The sequence below is a fragment of the Rhinolophus sinicus genome, chromosome 18 (assembly GCF_057876585.1).
Source record: "Rhinolophus sinicus isolate RSI-liver-muscle chromosome 18, RSI-T2T, whole genome shotgun sequence".
Taxonomy (NCBI): domain Eukaryota; kingdom Metazoa; phylum Chordata; class Mammalia; order Chiroptera; family Rhinolophidae; genus Rhinolophus; species Rhinolophus sinicus.
This window is the reverse complement of record NC_142518.1, coordinates 73,826,024-73,846,870: the sequence shown is the minus strand read 5'-3', so window position 1 is coordinate 73,846,870 and position 20,847 is coordinate 73,826,024. Positions and strand designations below refer to the sequence as shown.

At 37.1% G+C, this 20,847-nt stretch overlaps 1 protein-coding gene across 2 annotated transcripts in view; it reads left to right on the top strand.

Annotated features, from left to right (window-relative positions):
* Positions 1–20,847, top strand: part of COL4A6 (collagen type IV alpha 6 chain) — a 338,573-nt gene that overhangs the window by 1,287 nt on the left and 316,439 nt on the right. The gene's annotated exons all lie outside the window — the stretch shown is intronic.

Here is a 20,847-nt window from a genome sequence, read left to right as displayed (position 1 = left end):
AAGGTGGAGTGATCCCAATAATCAGAGATGCTGCAGTTTTCCAGTGTCACTAGCTACTCATGCTGGCAGAAATACAGTGAACCGTTCAGTTCAGATATGAAGTTGTTCAACTATTGAGTACTATTTCACTGCTCTATTAAAACAAACAAACAAACAGCTCTTAATAATAGCCAAAGTCGTGTACTGTATAGATGACAAATGAATGTATATTCCAAATATTTACCTGGTGGGTTTTGGCAATTTTAACTGATTGATTCTATTTTTAATACTTTAAATATTTAAAAATCCTATTTCTAGAGCTATACTTAATTCAACCCAATAAAATTACCTAACACCTTTATGGAAAAAATGGGTTACTTTGTCCTGGCATATGTCTTTATAAAATATCAGAATGAAGTGAAATCATTTCTCTTATGAAAAGAGGATGATGTGAGAAAACTTGAATTTTAACATCTTGTGACCACCTAACTCAGAACATCAGCTCTTATGTAAGTAAATTCCAGACTTTGTAAGTAGAAGTATTGATCTAGGGTTCTGCAAACTTCTCCGTCTGATTCCTCCAATATACAAGTTGTTACCCTGAGGCTCAATACTACGTTTACTGAAAATGCCAGGTTTTGATTAGTTAACAATTTGTCTGAGAATCTTGCCACTTGTAAAAATGTCTTGCTTGGACAGAATACTTTGCAACAAATCCTTTATTTTCAGACTCTGGCTGATCATATTCAGTGTACTTTGGAGAAAAGCATTAGCAAATCATTCTATATAGCTGGAGACTTCCCAAACACTGCATCCTATCACTTAATATCCTTAAAAGTCACTAAAGGATGATGTCTTCAATTCTTAGAAGTATTGCAGTATGTCTCCAAAATTGAGCACTGCTTGGTGAGCTTTTTTATTCGTTGTTTTACAGTGTCACCTACTATGTCTGTGTGATTCAACTTGCTAAGACTAAAATAAACCTTGTGACTCACTGACAATACTTTTTTGCCTTATTTGTGCCCAGGGCTGCTTCCTTCACTTGTTGGTTACTTATGTATAATGTTTTTAACATTGTAAAGATAGTTTTTAATTTTTTGGGAAAATGGCAGACAGAAAGGAGAATCACAGGGTAAGTTCTCAGGAGACTTTTCTAAGGGGAAGTTTTGTTTGTTTTTTTCTTCTTTGTACTCCTTGGACTGGATACTCATCTATATTGTCTGGTTCTCATCTTGCCTCAATTCCAGTTTATCTTCTGGTTTTGCAATGTTTTTCACCTTTCAGATGGGTTTAGACATTTGAATTCTCTGTACCTCATTTGACTAATATTAATGAAAAATAACTATTATAAATAGATTGACAGGAACAATGTTGCACTTCACCATGAGAATGTCTCTTCACTGTAGAGAGTTAAGTTGCCAATAATGGAACATTGATGAGCATTTAAGATACAGTCATTTAGGTGCTTTTGAGTTCTTTCTTTGTCAGCATTTATGAAGCGGTGCTATTTATTAAAGGGATAGAAAATTAAATGTTAAAATCCAAGATTAACGAATGAGTTTCCATTAAATTACTTTAAAGGAATGATGATCTTCATTCAGGTGAAACATTTGCACAATTCATCTGAATGAGATAGAGTTAGGACTTCAGAATATACAAAATTGTTTTTGGCTATTAAGTGCCTAAGGCACAGCACACACAAAAAATATCTCAATATAATCTCTAACTCTCTAGGCGTTTACTTTCTCAGACAATGGTGGCCGTTGTGTTCCTATAAAGATAGGATACATAATGATAAATTCTTGTGTGCATGTGCCTTCACTGTATTAGAGGAAAAAACTAGAAAGATCCATATCTCACCATAGGCCAACATATCTAAGAGTTAAAATCTGTCCCAAAGTAGTCAGGGTCCTTATGTTTTTTTCCCCAATTTGCCCCAAATCCTGCTTTCATGAAAGGCTCTAATAGAACTAAGCATATTTAAAAGTCAAAGCCTACTGGGAGAGTTATTTGGGTGGGAAAGGGGCAAAGGGGAGAAAGCATATATCTATTGTTCCTTCTGCAAAGAGCATAGATAATATGCTTTTTAATGCATTCAAGTCAAGGTCAGATTAAAATAAAAACTTCTTTCCTTAAAGTTGTAAGCTGCCCAGGTTGATTCTTTCCAACTGTGATTTTTAGTCATAATCACGGTCATCAAAGTATGAATTGAGTGTTAGGTTTTCCAGAGATGGAGAAAATCCCTGCCCACTGTAAGGATCAAAAGGAGTATTTGCCTTGTTTGGGGCTGTGTCTCTACGACTTACTTTCTTTTTCAAAGCAATTTTATTGAGATAATTTACACACCAGGAATTCACCCATTTTATGTATGCAATTCAATGATTTTTAGTAAGTTTACCAAGCTGTGCAACTATAATGTTATCCAGTTTTAGCACTCTGTCATCACCCCAATAAAATCCTTCATATCCATTTACAGTTAATCCCCATTCTCACCTGCAATCCCAAGCAGACATGAATCTACTTTTCTATCTCTGCAGGTTTATCTTTTCTGGACATTTCGTATAAATAGAATAATAAAATATGTAATCTTTTGTGTTTGGCATCTTTCACTTACCACAATGTTTCTGAAGTGCATTCATTTTATAACATGTATCAGTATTTCACTATTTTTTTAGTATTGGTATTCCATTTCGGACATACCCCATTTTATTTATGCGCTCACCAGTTAATCTACATTTGGGCTCTTTCCACTTTTTGGCTATTATGAATAATGCTGCTGTGAACATTTACATACAAATCTTTGTGTAAACATATATTTTATTTCTCTTGAGTAGATATTTAGGAATGGAATTGCTGGGTCTTTTGAAAATTTTATATTTAACCTTTTAAGAAACTACAAAAATGTTTTCCAAAATGGCCCATACTACTTCACATTCCCAACAGCAATGTATGAGAATTCCTGTTTCTCCACATCCTTGCCAAAATGTGTTATTGTCTGTTTTTGATCATAGCCATCTTGGTAGATATGAAATGGTATCTCGTTGTGATTTTAATTTGCATTTCCCTAGTGACTAATGGTGTTAAGCATATTTTCAAGTGCTTATTAGCCACTTTTACATTTTCTTTGGAGAAATAGCTATTCAAATGTTTTGCCCATTTTAAAATTGGGTTGTCTTCTTATTGCGTTGCAAGAGTTCTTTGTATATTCTGAATTCAAGTTTTTGGCCATATATGTGATTTGCAAATATTTCCCCACAGTTTGTGTCTTATCTTCATTTTCTTAACATGAATTCTTAAAATAGTCTTCGCTTGGCCTGCTATCAAACATCCTGTATCAGCTAGCTATGAATAGTTACAATATAAGACATATATATGTACATAGAATATATATCTTGGGATGAATGGAGATACTGATACCGATGTATAAGTACATCATCAAGTGACTCATCAAATGACTATGTAAACTGATAATACATGAATAACAATGTAGTTACATTATTGATACAAACATTTTAACACAGTAGAAGAAGGGGAAATAGATCTTCTTATTTAATGTGTTAGTAAAGAAGCAGATATATGAGTTATTACCATATTACAAATTTGTTTTCTTACATATTTTGATGATTATATTTCAATATAATTGGTTTCTATTGCAATCACATGTATTTTATTGAGTGCATTTAAAAATATTATTCTGAAAGGGAGTCCATAGTCCTCACTAGACTGCCAAACTAATCCATGGCATTAAAAAATATCCTAAGTTATGCAATTGGTTTTTACAACAAGCAAATTGTCACTTTCTAAGGCTTGCTCAAGCCTATAAATGCCAACAATCTTTTAGATTTTAGGTATTTATTAAGTTCTCAGTAAATATGCCCCCCTATTCTATAAATGCATAGTCAAGCCAGGTCACAGGAGCAAAGTATACTGTTCCTGTAATTACTTCATAAATGTAAGAATGAAACAAATAAATTGATCTCAATTATCAATACATATTGGTTTTTGCTTGCCTATATTATATGGATAATCACATAATCTCACCGCCCATGCTTGGAGTATAGATTTGCCCTATACTGTATAGATGACAGGACATACACATATAGGAAGAAGATAATAAGAAAGCAACATCCTGTATTAAATTATCAAGCACCTTTAAGCTTGACTAAGTGTCCTAGTGAGGCAGATCAGAAGGCTTTATATTATTTTAAAGTCTAACTTAATGTAAATTGAAAACCTGATAAGCATGCCCAAGGGAAAACAGTGATGGGAACTTAGTTAAGAGCAATTATCTACTCTCTTACCATCTTTATCCTTCTCCCACGATTTCATTTTTTATTTCTATAAACAATATTGAAATCTCCTCTATTATAACAACAAATTTAAAAAAAAAATCATGGCTTCATTTTTCTCTGTGACTCTAACCACCTCAATCACATTATCACCAAACTTCTGGTCATTGTCTACTCCTCTTCAACAACCATACCCTTACTCCTATTACAATCTAGACTGATTCTACACTACCAAAAGTACTGTATTTTAAGTTACTAATGACTGCCTAAGGACCAAGTCCAATGGCTTCTTTGCAAACCCCATTCTATCTGACTTTTCTATAGTCTTTGGCATTTTCCAATCGTTCTGAAATCACATTTCCCCCTTTGACTTCCAGGATACTGTGCCTTATTGTTTCTCCTTATACTTCTCTGATATTTTTATTTTATACATTCAACATTTATTGATTGAGCAACCACTGTATCCTAAATAGTATTCCAGGCTCTGGTGACACAATGGTGAACAAGTCAGCCATGATCTTTGCCGATGTGGAGCTTACAATCTTCATCACCTAAAATGGTGGTTTTTCTCAACATTTTATCATTTGCCTTTTTCTTGCCTCAACAGTTTTAACTATGCCTCCTAGCCATTGATAATTGTCAAATTTATATTTCAAGCCTAGACATCTTTTTTTGAGCTCCAGACCTATATTTCCAAATACCTACTAAGCCCTGATACCTGTATTCCAATAAGTTGATATATACAAAGCACTTAAAACAGTACCTGGAGATTAGTATAAGCATTCAACCAATGCCAGCTATTTTTATTTTTATCGCATTGCAGTGTATACAAAATGAAACTATTTTCTAGTCCTTTCCATGACACTCCAACCTGCTGCTATTTTTTAAATCTTTGTTAAACATCATCACCATCCACCCAGTTTCAAGCAAGAAACTATAGAATCAGCCACCAACTTTCATTATTTTCACCCTTCTCACTAAGTCCCTATAGTTTTACCAAAAATCTGTAGAATCCAGCTTTTCCGTTAATATTATGTTGGTTCCAAACTTCATCATCATCATACATCAATAATCTCTTAACTAGTTTTTCTACCTCCTGACTTCATTCTAATCTCTAAACTGCCACCAAAGTTATTTCACTAACAACAAATCCAATTATGTTATCTCTTGATTTAAAACGTCTTTTGGTTTCTTGTTTCTTTCAATATTAAAATGCATACTCCTTGGCTTGGCATATTTAAGGGTCTTCCTTATCTGGCCCCAACTACTTTTCCAGCCTCATGTCTGTGTGTCTTTTCCTGCCACCCATCCTTCTCAAACTGATAGGGTACATTACACTTCATTCAGACTGAACTTTTCTCCATTCCCAAACCACTTTATGTTTTTTGACATCTCTTTCCTTGTGCATATGCTATGCCCTGTATCTGGAAGTCCTTCTCCATCTTTTACACTTTCTCCTCTATCTAGTGAACTCCTTCTCAGTCTTTACCCAGATGAAAATGGCGCTTCCTCTATGAAACAGACCTCTTCAGCAATAATTCATTCTTCCTTCCCCTGTGCTTCTAAAGTTCTTTGGACCCCTTTGGTAGCATCTATCACGTAGTTGTGAAATTTCTATGCTTATATGTCCATATTAACCACTTCAACCTTGTACTAACAATGTCCAGGATACTGCCAAGCATATAGTAGGTGATCAAAAGATGACTTTCCAATGAGTAAAGAGATCTACTCCTGATGGCCTGCAGCAACTGCTTTTTCCCTGTCTATTTTAGGAATTACTAATGTTAACTCTAACAACAATTGCTTTGATGGAAAAGTCACAATCTTGTTAAAAAGTATTTCCCAATGTTGACAACTGATATATGATAAGATGAGGAAAAGGGAGCTATCAGAGAAGACACTCATTTGTAGATAGTATATCTGTAAGAAGGGCCATGTTTCTCAATTATCCCCCTCACCTTTTCCCCCCTCTTCCACTACTTTAATAATGTCATATAATATCTAGTGCCTGAAGTGTACAAGCACTTTCTCAATATTATTTTATTAGTTGCATAAGAATACCCTTTGAAATATATAGAGAAAATATTCTCAGCCCAGAGAGATTAACTGATTTATTCAAAATCACAAATCCAGCAAATAGTAGATTTTGGGTTAAATGCCACTATATTGTGCTGTCTCTCTAATTCAGGCTTGATGATAAACATCTCTTATCTGGACTCCTATAACAGAACTGACTGTTGTTCTGGTTTCAGTCTTCCCCCGCCTCCCACCCCTTTCCTGATATCCATTGTCTCTGCAAGCAAAGGGCCTTTTCTAAAACACAAATATGATCATGCCACTCCAACATTAGTAAAAGCTCCCTAGACTGGTGATCATCTGGCCCTGTCTACCCATCCAACCCCACCTCCTGTTGTTGTCCTTGTAATGATGCTTAGATCCCAGTTATACTTTTGATGTTGGCTCAACATGCTGTGAAGAATCACGTCTGGTTTTCCTTCTGTTTGAAACACCCTTCTTTCCTCATCTTTTGCCTTCCTCCTGTTTCTTTAGATGGACATATTATTCTTCCCAGAAGGGCCATTTTAATGAGTATTTTTCTGAAGTCTCCCTTTCTTTCTTCCACTCTGTTTTCCCTTCTTTCCTTCCTTCAATGAATGCTTACTTAGTCCCTACCATGTGCCAAATACTGTGTTCATCCTGTTGTTTGAAGGACCATGGTAAGTGCTAAGCCAGTGTGGCTGGAACAGGGGGAGGGTGAAGTGGAGGGAGGTAGGCAGAGCACTTTGTGAGATGTGCTCACAGGAATAAGAAAGGGCCAGACCTGCCCTGCACTTTTATTTGTCCCCTGACTTCTCAGAGCATTTGCCTAATGCCTGTGATAAGGTGTATTTGTCTAGGTGGGGTATAGTGGGCATTCTGGTTATTACTGGCCACCTACTCTGTGTACAGCACTGACAAGCCCTTTATGCATGAAGGGCTCACTCCATGGCACACATCTGCACCATCCAGGTTTATAAAATTTAGGCAAGCCATGTGTCTTTTCTCAAGCTCTTTTTGGGTTCCATGTTTCAGTGTAGAGGTCTATTTCCTGGTTTATTTTTCCTCTTTATGGATTATAGTGTGGTTAAAAAAAAATTGGAGCCAAATGTTCCTAGGTTCAAATACAGACTCCACCACTAACTATAGCCTCAGGAGAAATCATTAAATATATTATCAGCTATAAAATTATTACTATTGTTACTATTTTTCCATCACTCACTATGATTGCCTCTGTACTAGAAATCATAAGCCAACATTGGGGATACTTTAGAGAAAATCGTTTAATTGTGTGTTGGATTTGTATTTCAAGCTTCCTAGGGGAGAAAAAGAGGGAATTGTTATATTTGTTCCAGTTTTTCCAAAGCCACTTCTACCTCTGCTGCCCTACCTTTGTGACCTCCTGTGGAGACCAGGGTCCCAACTAAAGATTAGATCTGCAGGCACCTCCCCAGGCATCTTTGAAGTCCCAGTTTCCCTTTGTCTAACAACAATAGGGCTAGTTGGTCATTATCTTTCAGACTGGTCTACTTGTACTGAGGGGGAGTTGGTGCTCTTCAGAGGAAATTTCCCTGACCATAAAAACTCTATAGCATTTACCTTGGAAAGACCAGGATTTCCCAGAAATGACTAGGACCTCTGGCCAAGAAGCTGAATTAATCCTTTGGGAGACAGATTTTCTCTTGGGGAAGGAATAAAACTTAAGTGGTATTTTTCTTTGACCTGTAAAGCTTTGAGTGACCATTTTTCTTTCTCCAGAGGGAAAAGAGTTGGCAGAGAAAATCTAAAATGCCTAGAATCTCTAAATTCTGTTTCCGAATATAGCAGATCACTTAAAGATGAAGGTCAACTCTAGATGTATAAGACTTATGTGACCTTGCTTTGGAGATATGATTAAGTTGCATAAATACTTACCAGCACCTAGCATGAAACTAAATAGCCAGAGCTCATAGATGACAATGTTGATGTTAATAATGATAATGAAGAAGAAAAATAATTATTAGAGCATTTTTTCAAATTTCACAGCTGTAGACCCTTGCCCTCCCAAAATTAGATATCATATGACCCCCGATAGAAAAACCAGACCAAAATAAGTGTTTTTCTAATAAGTCCAACATTTGTTTATTTGTAAAGTCAGTAAAAAACAAGAGACTGGAAAAAAAACACATTAAAATCTGAAATTGAGAGCTATATCAGTCTTAGTCTCTAGTTTATTTCTGTTTTATTTTGATTATACAGTGACAGTGTGGAGAAAATTCTGATATACCCAAATAAAGAATGGACACCATGGGGTGAGGGATTTTTTTCTTTAACACTTTGTCTTGCTATCCCAGAATATTCTTCAGTTAAACAGACATAACAAGAAAATGTGTATATCCTGGTCAACACCTCTCTCTCTCTCTTTCTCTCTCTCTCTGTCTCTCTCTGTCTCTGTCTCTCTCTGTCTCTCTCTGTCTCTCTGTCTCTCTCTCTGTCTCTCTCTCTCTCTCTCTCTCTCTCTCTCTCTCTCTCACACACACACACACACACACACACACACACACAGTGTTAAATTGTTAACTTGGCAGCACACCTTAACGCAACCAGTTGGTTTCCAATTTGTTTGGCATGTAATCCATTTGAATGGTACATGCTGTCTTTGATTACAGTTTAAATTAGGTTAAAATATATTTTTTAAATGAAATTAAAATTGGATGCTATAGAACTGTTGAAATTCCTCTGTGATTTTAAAACAGTGAATTATATGATAATCAGGCATTGAAATTAATGGGATGGAATGAAGTACTATAGAAGGTGCAAAAAGGAAGAGGTCAATGTGGATTGCAGTTAGAGAAACCTTCACAGAGGTAGGATTTGTGCATGGTCTCAAAGGACTAGTAGAAAATGAATGATAAATGTGGACACTGTGTATTCTAGATTTTCCAGGACATCCTGATTTGAAGTTTTTTTCTCTCTATATAAATATATTTGTATTTTTCAGGACAGATGATTCATCTTTAATTTAAAAATGTAGGACGGAAGCAGGGCCTCTGGGGCTCGGACAGCCAGAGTCCACCTGCAGGAGTGGCACTTTGGGCTGAGCCGTTGAAGAGCTGAGTCTGTATAACCAGAGAGAACAGAAAGGGCACTCCTCCTGGCAGAACAGCAACAATAGAATGGGGAGCCTGGGTAACACAGTGGAGAGACCTGTTCTCCTGGGATGAAAAGTGTGTCCAGGGCCATTATGGACACCCCAGTCCCAACTGAGACCACACCTAGGGAAGGTTCTGACAGGGTACAGCTCAAGTAGAGTTAGGTTCCTGGGGTGGCAAGAGACATGTTGAATTTTGGAGGGGTGGGGAAGGAATCAACAGCATGGAAGGGTAGGCAGATAGAAGCAGGGTGTCCAGGCAGAGGAAACCACCTCAGAAAATGAAAGGACAAGCAGCACATGCGTGGGTGGGGATGGAATGGAGTGGGGACCTGCCACATGACAGTTGGCACTTAAGTTGGGGAAGGTGAAATTGGGGAAACAGCAGGTGGGTGGCAAGTTTCTTGCTCCTTCCTTGTTTAAAGGGCTAACAAATTTCACTGCTAATAAAAATATAACTTAATCTAAAGCTCCATAAAGATTACAGACCTTTGGGGAATCAGACATTGTATCCACATATGTAAAAATAAATGCAGTTACATTAAATATTGGAGAGACAACCTGATCAGAGCATGAGCAAAAACATGGATGAGGTATCAGCATGCGGCGTGTTTGAGGAAATTAGAAAAAGGCACACTTTACTCTAGCAGTCATGGCTTTCTGCCAGGCCTTACTCTTTGGTGAGCAGCAAGCAGCCTAGACTTCAGCCCCCACTTGCCCCCTTAGTCAAGTTTCTTTTTGAACATCTTGTTGTTAAGAGCTTGCGCTCTAACCAACTGAGCCATCTGGCCGCCCCTCCGGAAGCTCAGCAGCAGCTCGTTGTCTTCAATCTAGTTGCGGAGGGCGCAACTCACTGGCCCATGTGGGAATCAAACCAGCAACCTCGGTGTTATGAGCACTGCCCTGTACCCAACTGAGCCAACCGGCTGCCCACTGAGATTCATTTTTAAAAGTCACTACGAATCACCAAATTCAATGACTTCTTCTCAGTCCTTATCTTCATTGAACTACCAATACCATCTTACTCTAGACTCACTTCTTCTAGACTCTCCCTCACTTCTGCTTTCTCTTGATAGTTTTCAGTCTCCTCATTTGAAAAATATAATACCTATTTCATACAGTTGTGAGGAAAAGCTATAAAGTTCTCATAAGGTGCCTGGTTGTTGTATATGTTCAATAAATGGTAGCTGATATCGACAGTTCATTCTTACATCACTGTGGTATGTCTATATCCCAGCCACCTATTTAAGATGTTGCTAATGAGCAGAGGTCATGCCAGGAAGACAGCCTGCAATTACTGCCTCAGTTTTCTGCAGTGCTGTTTGTTGCCTTAGTAGTAGCCCTATACTTATAAGTAGTTCAGGTTAGGGCAAGTTCAATGATACTTAGAGTCTTCAGGAGAAAACAGTTTAGGTGACGACTAGTTAGCCCAAAATTACATAGGGATATATATTTTAAATTTCATCCCCAAAGTTTATAACACTGTTCTCAGCCTGGTCACCTTTAAGGGCTTAGATGGTAAAAAGGTAGTTCTCCCTTCCTTGTTTGTTCAGCTTTTTGCCCACTCTGATACTAAATAGACTGACAAATGAAGGTGCCAACTCTATGACGAAGGACACCTGCTGGCTTCAAACTTGCCTAGGGCCAGTTATTCTGGATGGACCATTGAAGAGCCATATGACTTTCAATCACTATTTACTTGGAACAGAATGACAGGAAGGATTTATATCAAGTTACCAGTCCCCTGAGCCTGCCTTGTCCTGAGCTGTCCTCTTTATTTTCACATCCACTACTAGCTGCCAATAACAGTTGATATGTTTACTGTTGATATGCATAATAGAAACTTACAATATTTGAGGGAAAACCTCTTGAGAAGCACCAGAGCCCTTATTGAGGCTCATCTGCCAAGAGAAAAGCAGCCTTCTGTTAGGTAGAGTTCTTGACCTCATAACTGTCATCCTTCGATCAGTATAGACTAGGTTATGTTGCTGTAGCAAAAGACTCCCCAAATCTCAGTGTCTTAAAATAATAAAAGTTTGTTTCTTGTTTATGCTGCATGTCCAACATGAGTCACCTGGGGGACATTATGGTCCAGAGGGAGCAGCCACCATCTAGACATTGCTGATTGTAGTGGCAGAGGGAAGGAGAGCTCTGGAGATCTCACACTGCACTACAGGGGGTAGTAGAAGGTTAAACGAGGTCAAATATATGGTGATGAAGGAGAACTGATTCTGGGTAGTGAACACACAATCTGGTATGTAAATGATGTAATACAGAATTGTACACTTGAAACCCATGTAATTTTACTAACCATTGTCACCCCAATAAATATTAATTTTTAAAAACCTTATTTCTGTATGTCACACTTGTCACTTTTCTCATATACCATTGTTCAGACTTGATTAGGGAACACCTGGAGGCCAGGGAGTGCAGTCCTACCATGTGCTCTAAAGGTGAAGAGCTGGAAATACTCAGTCACACTGTTACTTAATGTGCCCTGTAGAAAGGTATCACTGGCTCTCTAGCCCTGTCTCTTTCCCTGGGAAATGTTGCTGAGTCACTTCCCTTCAATTTCACTCATTCTTGTTTCCTTGCTTTTGCAGAAATCGAACTACTTATCAATTTGGTAATTATTTTGCATACTGTAAGCTGTATAGTTTAATGAAGGTGTTTTCCCCCCTTAATTTGAATTCCTTCTGCCTCTTTGGTGTCCTTAAAGCAGTTATATGCTTCCGTGATATACAGAGGTATTCGCTTAGAATGGTTTTGTTTCATTAAAATGCCTTTTTTTGTTAGTTTCAGGTACAAAACAATGTTAATAGTTAGATATTTATACCCCTCACAAAGTGATGATCCCTCTCCCCCAATCTACTACCCCTCTGGCATCACACAGCCATTACATTTCCACTGTCTCTATTCCTCATGCTGTACTCCACTTCTTGTGACTATATGTATATATATTAAATTATAGTTGGCATTCATTATTATTCAGCTTCAGCTTCAGGTGTACAGCGTTATGATCAGGCATCTACACCTTCCTTGAAGTGGTCTCCCTAGTAAGACAAGTGACCATCGGATACCCTACAAAATCTTTACAACACTAAATAAATAAATAAATAAATAAATAAATAAATAAATAAAATGCTATGCTCTTTTGGACTCTTACTCAGCTCCTGCTATTTAGTAACAGAATAGCTATAATTCTGTGATCCTCTTACCATAAAGGTGTGATTAAATGACTTGCCCAAGGGTATGCAGTTAGTTGGTATTATAGGAACACAAATTAGAACTCAAGTTTTCTGACTCAGAGTCTGTTTTCTTTTTGTTCCACCAGGTCTTATTATAAAGAAAGTTGTATAACTAGTGGCTGTGCAGTTTACTCCCAGGGAGAACTCGTAACAGAATCTGGTCTTTAATCTTGAACAGAAGGAATTTTCTATTTAAATGTCTCCTTTTGAGTATTTTGATGAATTCTGTGCCATAAAATCAGATTTCTGGGATTCCTATGCTGATAAGTTTGCATTCTTTTTTGAAGTAAACAAACAACTGGCCCTGGATAAATCAATGACATGATCTTGAGTGTCTGTAAGACTCAAACAAAGAAGGACTGTCACCACTCCCACTGTATCTCAATCTAAAATAAGGCATTGCGTGCATTGTGTTATTACTTTGTTTGTTTCTTACTAGTATTTAGAATGTAAAACAATAGTTAAGAATTAAAATTTATAGATAACATCAAAAGCCTACCGAAAGCATTACTGAAAATGGTGTGTCAACCTGTGTCAACTTAGGGTTAGTTTTTGTGTGAACTGCTGTGGGATCTTCTCATGTATAGTTTACTATAAAACTCCTCAATGATGCTGCTTCTCTTAACCAAATTCACATCAATAATGGCCTAAGAAAAGCCCTTAGTCAATGAGACTACCATTAAAAATATAGATAATGAAAGAGGCATTTATAATATAAAGACAAGTCTTAACACACAGGCACAGAGTTCTTGTCAACATATCAGCAAATATAGCATGGGTTGTCCAGAGTATCTGAGTGCCTGAGTATCTGAGTCCAGGATACCTGAGTACCATGAACCTCTGCCCAGACTTAGTAAAGGAATATGCCATTGAGTTTTTATAGAAATTCAGTAATACAGTTGTCACCCCTTATCCATAGTTTCACTTTTTCTGGTTTCGCTTTCTGCTCTTTCACTTACCCGCGGTCAACCGCAACCTAAAAATATTAAATTTCCCCAGCCATCAACATTGTCTGCACCTAACATTCAACCACCAACATGATCAGGGCTCAATGATCCAGGATCACCTGAAGCAGATGACCTCCTTCTGACGTATCATCAGAAGGTCAACAGTAGCCTAATGCTACATTACAATGTTGAAGTCATTCACCTCACGTCATCTCATCATGTAGGCATTTTATCATCTCATATCATCACAAGAAAAAGAGTGAGTACAGTACAATAAGGTATACTGAGAGAGAGAGAGAGAGAGAGAGAGCGCAAATTTATATAACTTTTATCGCAGTATATTGTTATAATTGTTCTGTTTTATTGTTGTTAATGCCATACTGTGCCTCATTTACAAATTAAATTTTATCATAGTTGTGTATGTATAGGAAAAAGCATAGTATATATAGGGTTTGATACTATCCACGGTTTCAGGCATCCACTGAGCGTCTTGAAATGCATGCCCCGTGGATGAAGGGGGGCTACTGTATAAATTGTAGGTTAGGAAGAAGGAATCTTTTCAAAGAATGCCATACAGAACTCATTAGAACGGTGTTCCGAATTGTTCCAATAGTTTGTATTCCGGCATCAGGTGATCTTGTTTACTCCTTTGACACTAAAACCTGGATTATTATCATATATAGAAGCACAAGGCTAGATATCTGAGGAAACTGGTTATAAGTGCAAAGTCAAAGCCAATTTCACTTATGGTATATCTGTGATGTTATAATATCTTCTATAATATTTTCTCACCAAGTCCGTTGTTTAAGTCATTTAGCTACCAGGTCAATATTTTCCTCGTGGAAAATTTCATATAGGAACAAACAAGAGAGAACGGTATGACTTCATGTTCCTATCAACCAGCTTCAACAGTTATCAACTCATGGCCAATCTGCTATCAGACCTTTATAAGGATTATTATAATCATTGGTATTTCATAGCTGTGAACTGTTTTTTAAATGTTTTTTTTTCCCTTTTTATGGAAATTGTAGGTATAAATATTAAGCTTTTATATAAAGAAAGAGAATTTATTTACACCACTAGGAAATAAAATCCAAAATACTCATGTTACTCGGATAGCTCAACACAGAAGTTACCAACCAGTTTCCTAAGAAATTCTTATTGGTAAGGGTCCCAGCAACTTTCTATTAGGATCTATCCATTATACCAAATCACTTAAAAAATTAGAAAAGTACTATTGCTTCTCATATTGTGGTCTATCACCTGTTGGGTGCCAGCAAATGTATTCTTGGGGATCTACAAGTTCTTAAGTTTAAGAAATATTCTTCTAATATCAAACTGATAATATTCCTTCTGAGTGTTTACTCTTGTACTCATGTAGAATTCTTTTACCAGTACTTGTCTTTTAAAATGGCAATGCATTGGGGCCGGCCTGGTGGCTCAGGCGGTTAGAGTTCCGTGCTCCTAACTCCGAAGGCTGCCGGTTCGATTCCCACATGGGCCAGTGGGCTCTCAACCACAAGGTTGCCAGTTCAATTCCTCAACTCCCGCAAGTCGAGGGAGTCTTGCGAGGGATGGTGGACAGCGCCCCCTGCAACTAAAATTGAACATGGCACCTTGAGCTGAGCTGCCGCTGAGCTCCCGGATGGCTCAGTTGGTTGGAGCGTGTCCTCTCAACCACAAGGTTGCCGGTTCGACTCCCACAAGGGATGGTGGGCTGCGCCCCCTGCAACTAGCAACGGCAATGGCAACTGGACCTGGAACTGAGCTGCGCCCTCCACAACTAAGACTGAAAGAACAACAACTTGAAACTGAACAGAACCCTCCACAACTAAGATTGAAAGGACAACAACTTGACTTGGAGAAAAAGTCCTGGAAGTGCACACTGTTCCCCAATAAAGTCCTGTTCCCCTTCCCCAATAAAATCTTTAAAAAAATAAAAAATAAAATAAATAATATGGCAATGCATTATCAGAAGGCATCTTTATAAAATAAGATTCAACTTTCTTATGTCATTGTTTTTCAGTGAGATCCATGAATCCATTCTAGAGTTCCTTAGAGTTTTAAAGGATGAGAAGTACCAGTCTAAGGGAAGAACTTAGAAAAATTTGATTTTTATCTAACAGCTTGCCATTGAAACAAATACATAGGCCATAAGGGTTACACGCCCCCCATGCCCTCAGTGAATAGAATGTGGACATTCTGGTGGAGAAAAAAGCTTCCCGAAGAATATGACAATGAGAATAATACTGTATAAATAAAATAAAATTTTCTCTATATTTGTCTATATTAGTAAGTATTGAAATGCACAGCAATGAAGGTTTTAGTCCTTTTCGTCATGTAGAATTGAACATTATTTTAATTTTGTACCTATGTTGCATGGAACAATAATCTGCTTGGTTGAGGACTCCCGTCTGATGACACACAAGTTACCCAGTGGCAGTTGGAGAATTCTAAGCAGGCTTCGGGATGGAAACTCATTAGTGCTTTCATTTCTCACTCTAAAACTCTGAAGTACAATAACGCAACTTAAACTATTGTATGCAAATTAATGCCTGCTACTAATAATAATATAATAATAGCCTAAAGAAGATGATAATACTATGTGCCAGTCATTGTACTAAAAATCTTATTTACATTTTTATTTCATCCTCACAGCAACCCAAGGGCAGTAGGGTGGTAGGATGTTTCTTCCTGGGTTGCTTGAGGTACTGCTGATTTAAGGTAGTGCACTTTGGTTGAATTCTCTAGAGCTCATCTGTTTGTATTTCATATAGGGAGTGTCTCCTTTCCCATTTTGCAATGGGTTGCTACTGCTATAATACTCCCATATCGCAGTATGAGTACTTCATCAGCATCTAATATTTGCATGCAATTAACAAAAATCTCTTGCATGTGTGCTACCTTATTTGATTTTGGCAGAAACACTATGACATAGGAAAGGAAAATATTATACAGTATTATACTCATTTAGGATGATAAAATGGAGGCTCAGATATTTCTGACTTAACCAAGGTACAAGTCTTCATATCATCTTTTGCTACCGGTATATCAATCTGGACTCCTCTTGAAATGTTGAAAATTATATATATATATATATATATATATATATATATACATATACTGGGGGTGCCAAAAAATGTATACACATGATTTGTATTCATCTTTTGTTTTGTTACTGGCATATGTTGAGTATTATAATTTTAATACAGTTTTTTCCATTCTTAGAATGTGTATACATTTTTTGGAACCTTCTCTATATATACCATATATATATATATGGCTTAAGAGTGAGACAGAAGCTTATCCTCATTTACTATATCCTTCACCCAGCATGATGTTAGGCATACAACAGGTAATTAATAAATGCCTACTGATTTGACTTGTTAGATTTTATACTTAAGTGGAGGAAGAGTTAAAGGAATAAAATAAATTTTAGGTAAGGCTTGCCATTACTTAATATGTGGCTATTCATTAAGATGTGTAATCTCTAAATCGTCCTAAGAATTCCCTACTGCAGGAGGGCCTCAAATATTTTTCTTGCCACTTATCGCACACTGTCTAAAATTAAACTATTGTAAATCCTTTCGTCTGGCCACTGATACTTCTAGACATTATCCTAAATTAAGCATATTTTTGGAAAGTAAAGTCATTTACACGTTAGTACAAAATAGTTTTTTTTTTTTCATCTTTGCTGAGGATTTGGCCAGGGTAGTTTTAATAAAGGTAAAAGATCATTTTGGAGCATGGCTCACTACTGTGGAGAGTTGTAAAGGAATGCATTAACAAAGTTTTTATTTATTATCTACTATAAAAGTGATAACTCATACTTGGTGAGCATAAGCTGTAGGACAGAGTGTGTGCTTTTTTAAATTACTTATAATTACCCTATTTTACAAATGAGATACCTGAGACTTATAAGAGTTAACTTGCTGAAGGTCACAAGGCTAGCAATTGGTAGGACTCGGATTTAAACCAAAGTCTGACCAAACCCAATCTCCCAATTTTAACCACTACCCTGCATTACCTAATCAGTGGTAGTAAGGAGAAGTAGTGAAGAAGAATCGAAAAGGATGTATAAATGGTTGCTAGGAAGTTAACCCCAGTTAAAATTTACTTAAGTCACAATGGTGATTCAAATCTGTGGGCTAAAGTTCTACAGCAGGAATTTTGGCCCAGATTCCCCTTGGTAATCACCTCCCTTTCATTCTTTCATTCAGCATTTCTGGCTACTATGCATTTCCCTGTGCTTATTTGGTTACCCATTTTGGTCTTCATTGTTTTTGTTTCTCAAGCGGAACCTGAACAGTGTAGTCAGATCTCCTTTATATAAAAGACTTATCTCCAATATCCAGCTCAACAGTGTCACTTATAAATTATCATCATGCCAGGCTACTAGGAGCAATAAATAATACATAATGAGAGTTGCTTTTTGTAACTAGTAAATTTAAAAGTTGATAATTCTTCAAGAGTAAACATTAACCCATTTCACAAGCTGGAATGGTGAATAATAATGATGACATTGCTTTTACACTTGATGTTAGGACTTTCCTGTATTATCTGAGTTGAGCTATTCACCAGTTATAGGAGATAGATAAGGATTATTAAACCCATTTTATAGACGAAATGGGCTGACGTTTACTGATTTTATTATATTTTTATATACATTTTATTTTTCAATTATGGTTGAAATACAATATTATATTAGTTTCAGGTGTACAACATAGTGATTAGACATTTATATAAATTATGAAGTGATCACCCCAATACATCTGGTATCCATCTAACTTACAATTATTATTCACTATTATTATAATAATAATAATATTGACTATTATTATTATTATATTACAATATTACTGGCTGTATCCCTTATGCTATACTTTACATCCTGGTGACTATTTTGTAACCATCAATTTGTACTTCTTTTTTTTTTTTTTTTTAAAGATTTTATTGGGGAAGGGGAACAGAACTTTATTGGGGAACAGTGTGTACTTCAAGGACTTTTTTCCAAGTCAAGTTGTTGTCCTTTCTATCTTAGTTGTGGAGGGTGCCATTCAGCTTCAAGTTGTCCTTTCAGTCTTAGTTGTGGAGGGCACAGCTCAGCTCCAGGTCCAGTTGCCGTTGCTAGTTGCGGGGGGCGCAGCCCACCATCCCTTGCGGGAGTCGAACCAGCAACCTTGTGGTTGAGAGGATGCACTCCAACCAACTGAGCCATCTGAGAGCTCAGGGGCAGCTCAGCTCAAGGTGCCGTGTTCAATTTTAGTTGCAGGGGGTGCTGCCCACCATCCCTTGTGGGACTCGAGGAATTGAACTGGCAACTTTGTGGTTGAGAGCCCACTGGCCCATGTGGGAATCGAACCGGCATCCTTCAGAGTTAGGAGCATGGAGCTCTAACCGCCTGAGCCACCGGGCCTCAATTTGTACTTCTTAATCCTTTCCCCTTTTTTACCCACCTCCAACCCCTCTCTATCTGGAAGCCATCCAAAAATTCTCTGTATCTATGTGATTGTTTCTGGGTTTTTCGTTGTTGCCTACTTTGTTCTTTAGATTCCACATATAGGTGAAATCATATGGCATTTGTCTTTCTCTGTCTGACTTATTCTTCTCAGCACAATATCCTCTAGGTCTATTCATGTTGTTGCAGATGGCAAGATTTCATTCTTTTTTATGGCTCGGTAATATTCCATTGTATATATACCACCTCATCTTTAATCATTCTTCCATTGATAGACAACCAGGTTGTCTCCATATTTTGCCTTTTGTAAATAATGCTGCTATGAATGTATGGATGCACATGTCCCTTTGATACAGTGTGTTGGATTTCTTTGGATAAATACCCAGTAGTGGGATTCCTGGGTCCTTCTTTGTCTCCTGTTGTAGCCTTTGTTTTAAAGCCTGTTTTCTCTGGTATAAGCATTGCTACTCGAGACTTTTTCTTTCAGTTCTATTTTTATGAAATATCTCTTTCCATCCCTTTACTTTCAGTCTGTGTGTCTTTCAATCTGAAGTGAGTCTCTTGTTGGCAGCATATGTAACAGTCTTGTTTTCTTATGCATTCATCCACCCAAAGTCTTTTGGTGTGAGAATTTAATCCATTTACATTTAATGTAATTGTTGATAGATGTGTAGCTAGTGCCAGTTTATTATTCATATTTTTTCTTTATTTTTTTCTTCTTTTTCATAGAGAGGTCCTTCTAATATTCCTTGTAATACTGGTTTGGTGGCGATTAACTCTTTTAACCTTCTCTTGTCTGGAGAGCTCTTTATCTGTCCTTCAATTCTAAATAATAACTTTGTTGGGTAGAGAAATTTTGGTTGTAGGTCCTTGCATTTCATCCCTTTCAATATTTCCTGTCAATCACTTCTGTCCTGTAAAGTTTCTGTTGAGAAATCAACTGACAGTCTATGGGAGCTCCCCTGTAGGTAACTAACTGCTTTTCTCTTGCTGCATTTAAGATTATCTCTTTGTCTTTAACGTTTGCCATTTTAATTATGGTGTGTCTTGGTGTGGGCCTCTTTGGGTTCATTTTGTTTGGAATTCTCTGTACTTTTTTGGCTTATATGTCTATTTCCTTTGCCAGGTTAGAGAAGTTTTCCATCATTATTTCTTCACTGCTCTCTATCTTCTCCTTCTGGAATCCCTGTGATGTGAATATTGTTACACTTGATGTTGTCCCAGCGGCCCATTAAGCTCTCCTCATTTTTTGGATTATTTTTTCTTTTTGCTGTTCTGATTGAGTTTTTTTCTGCTATCTTATCTTCTAAACATTGATTCGATCCTATGCTTCATATAATCTACTGTTGATTCTCTCTAATGTATTCATTTCAGTTATTGTATTCTTCATTTCTGACTGGTTATTTTTTATGTTTTCTATCTTGATTTTTATGTTTCCTGTCTTTTTGTTGAAGTTCTCACTGAAATCATTGAACATTCTTATAACCAGTGTTTTGAACTCTGTGTTTGGAAGATTGCCTGTCTCTGGTTTGTTTAGTTCTTTTCCAGGAGTTTTGTTCTGTACTTCCATTTAGAAAATGTTTCTTTGTGTCTCCATTTTGACTGCCTCCTGTGTTTGTTTCTACGTATTAGGTAAACCTGCTATGTCTCCTGGTCTTAGAAGAGTGGCCTTATGTAGTAGGTGTCCCGTGGGACCCAATGGTACAATCTCTCTGATCCCCTGAGCCAGGTGCTGCAGGTGTGTCTCTCATGTGGGTTC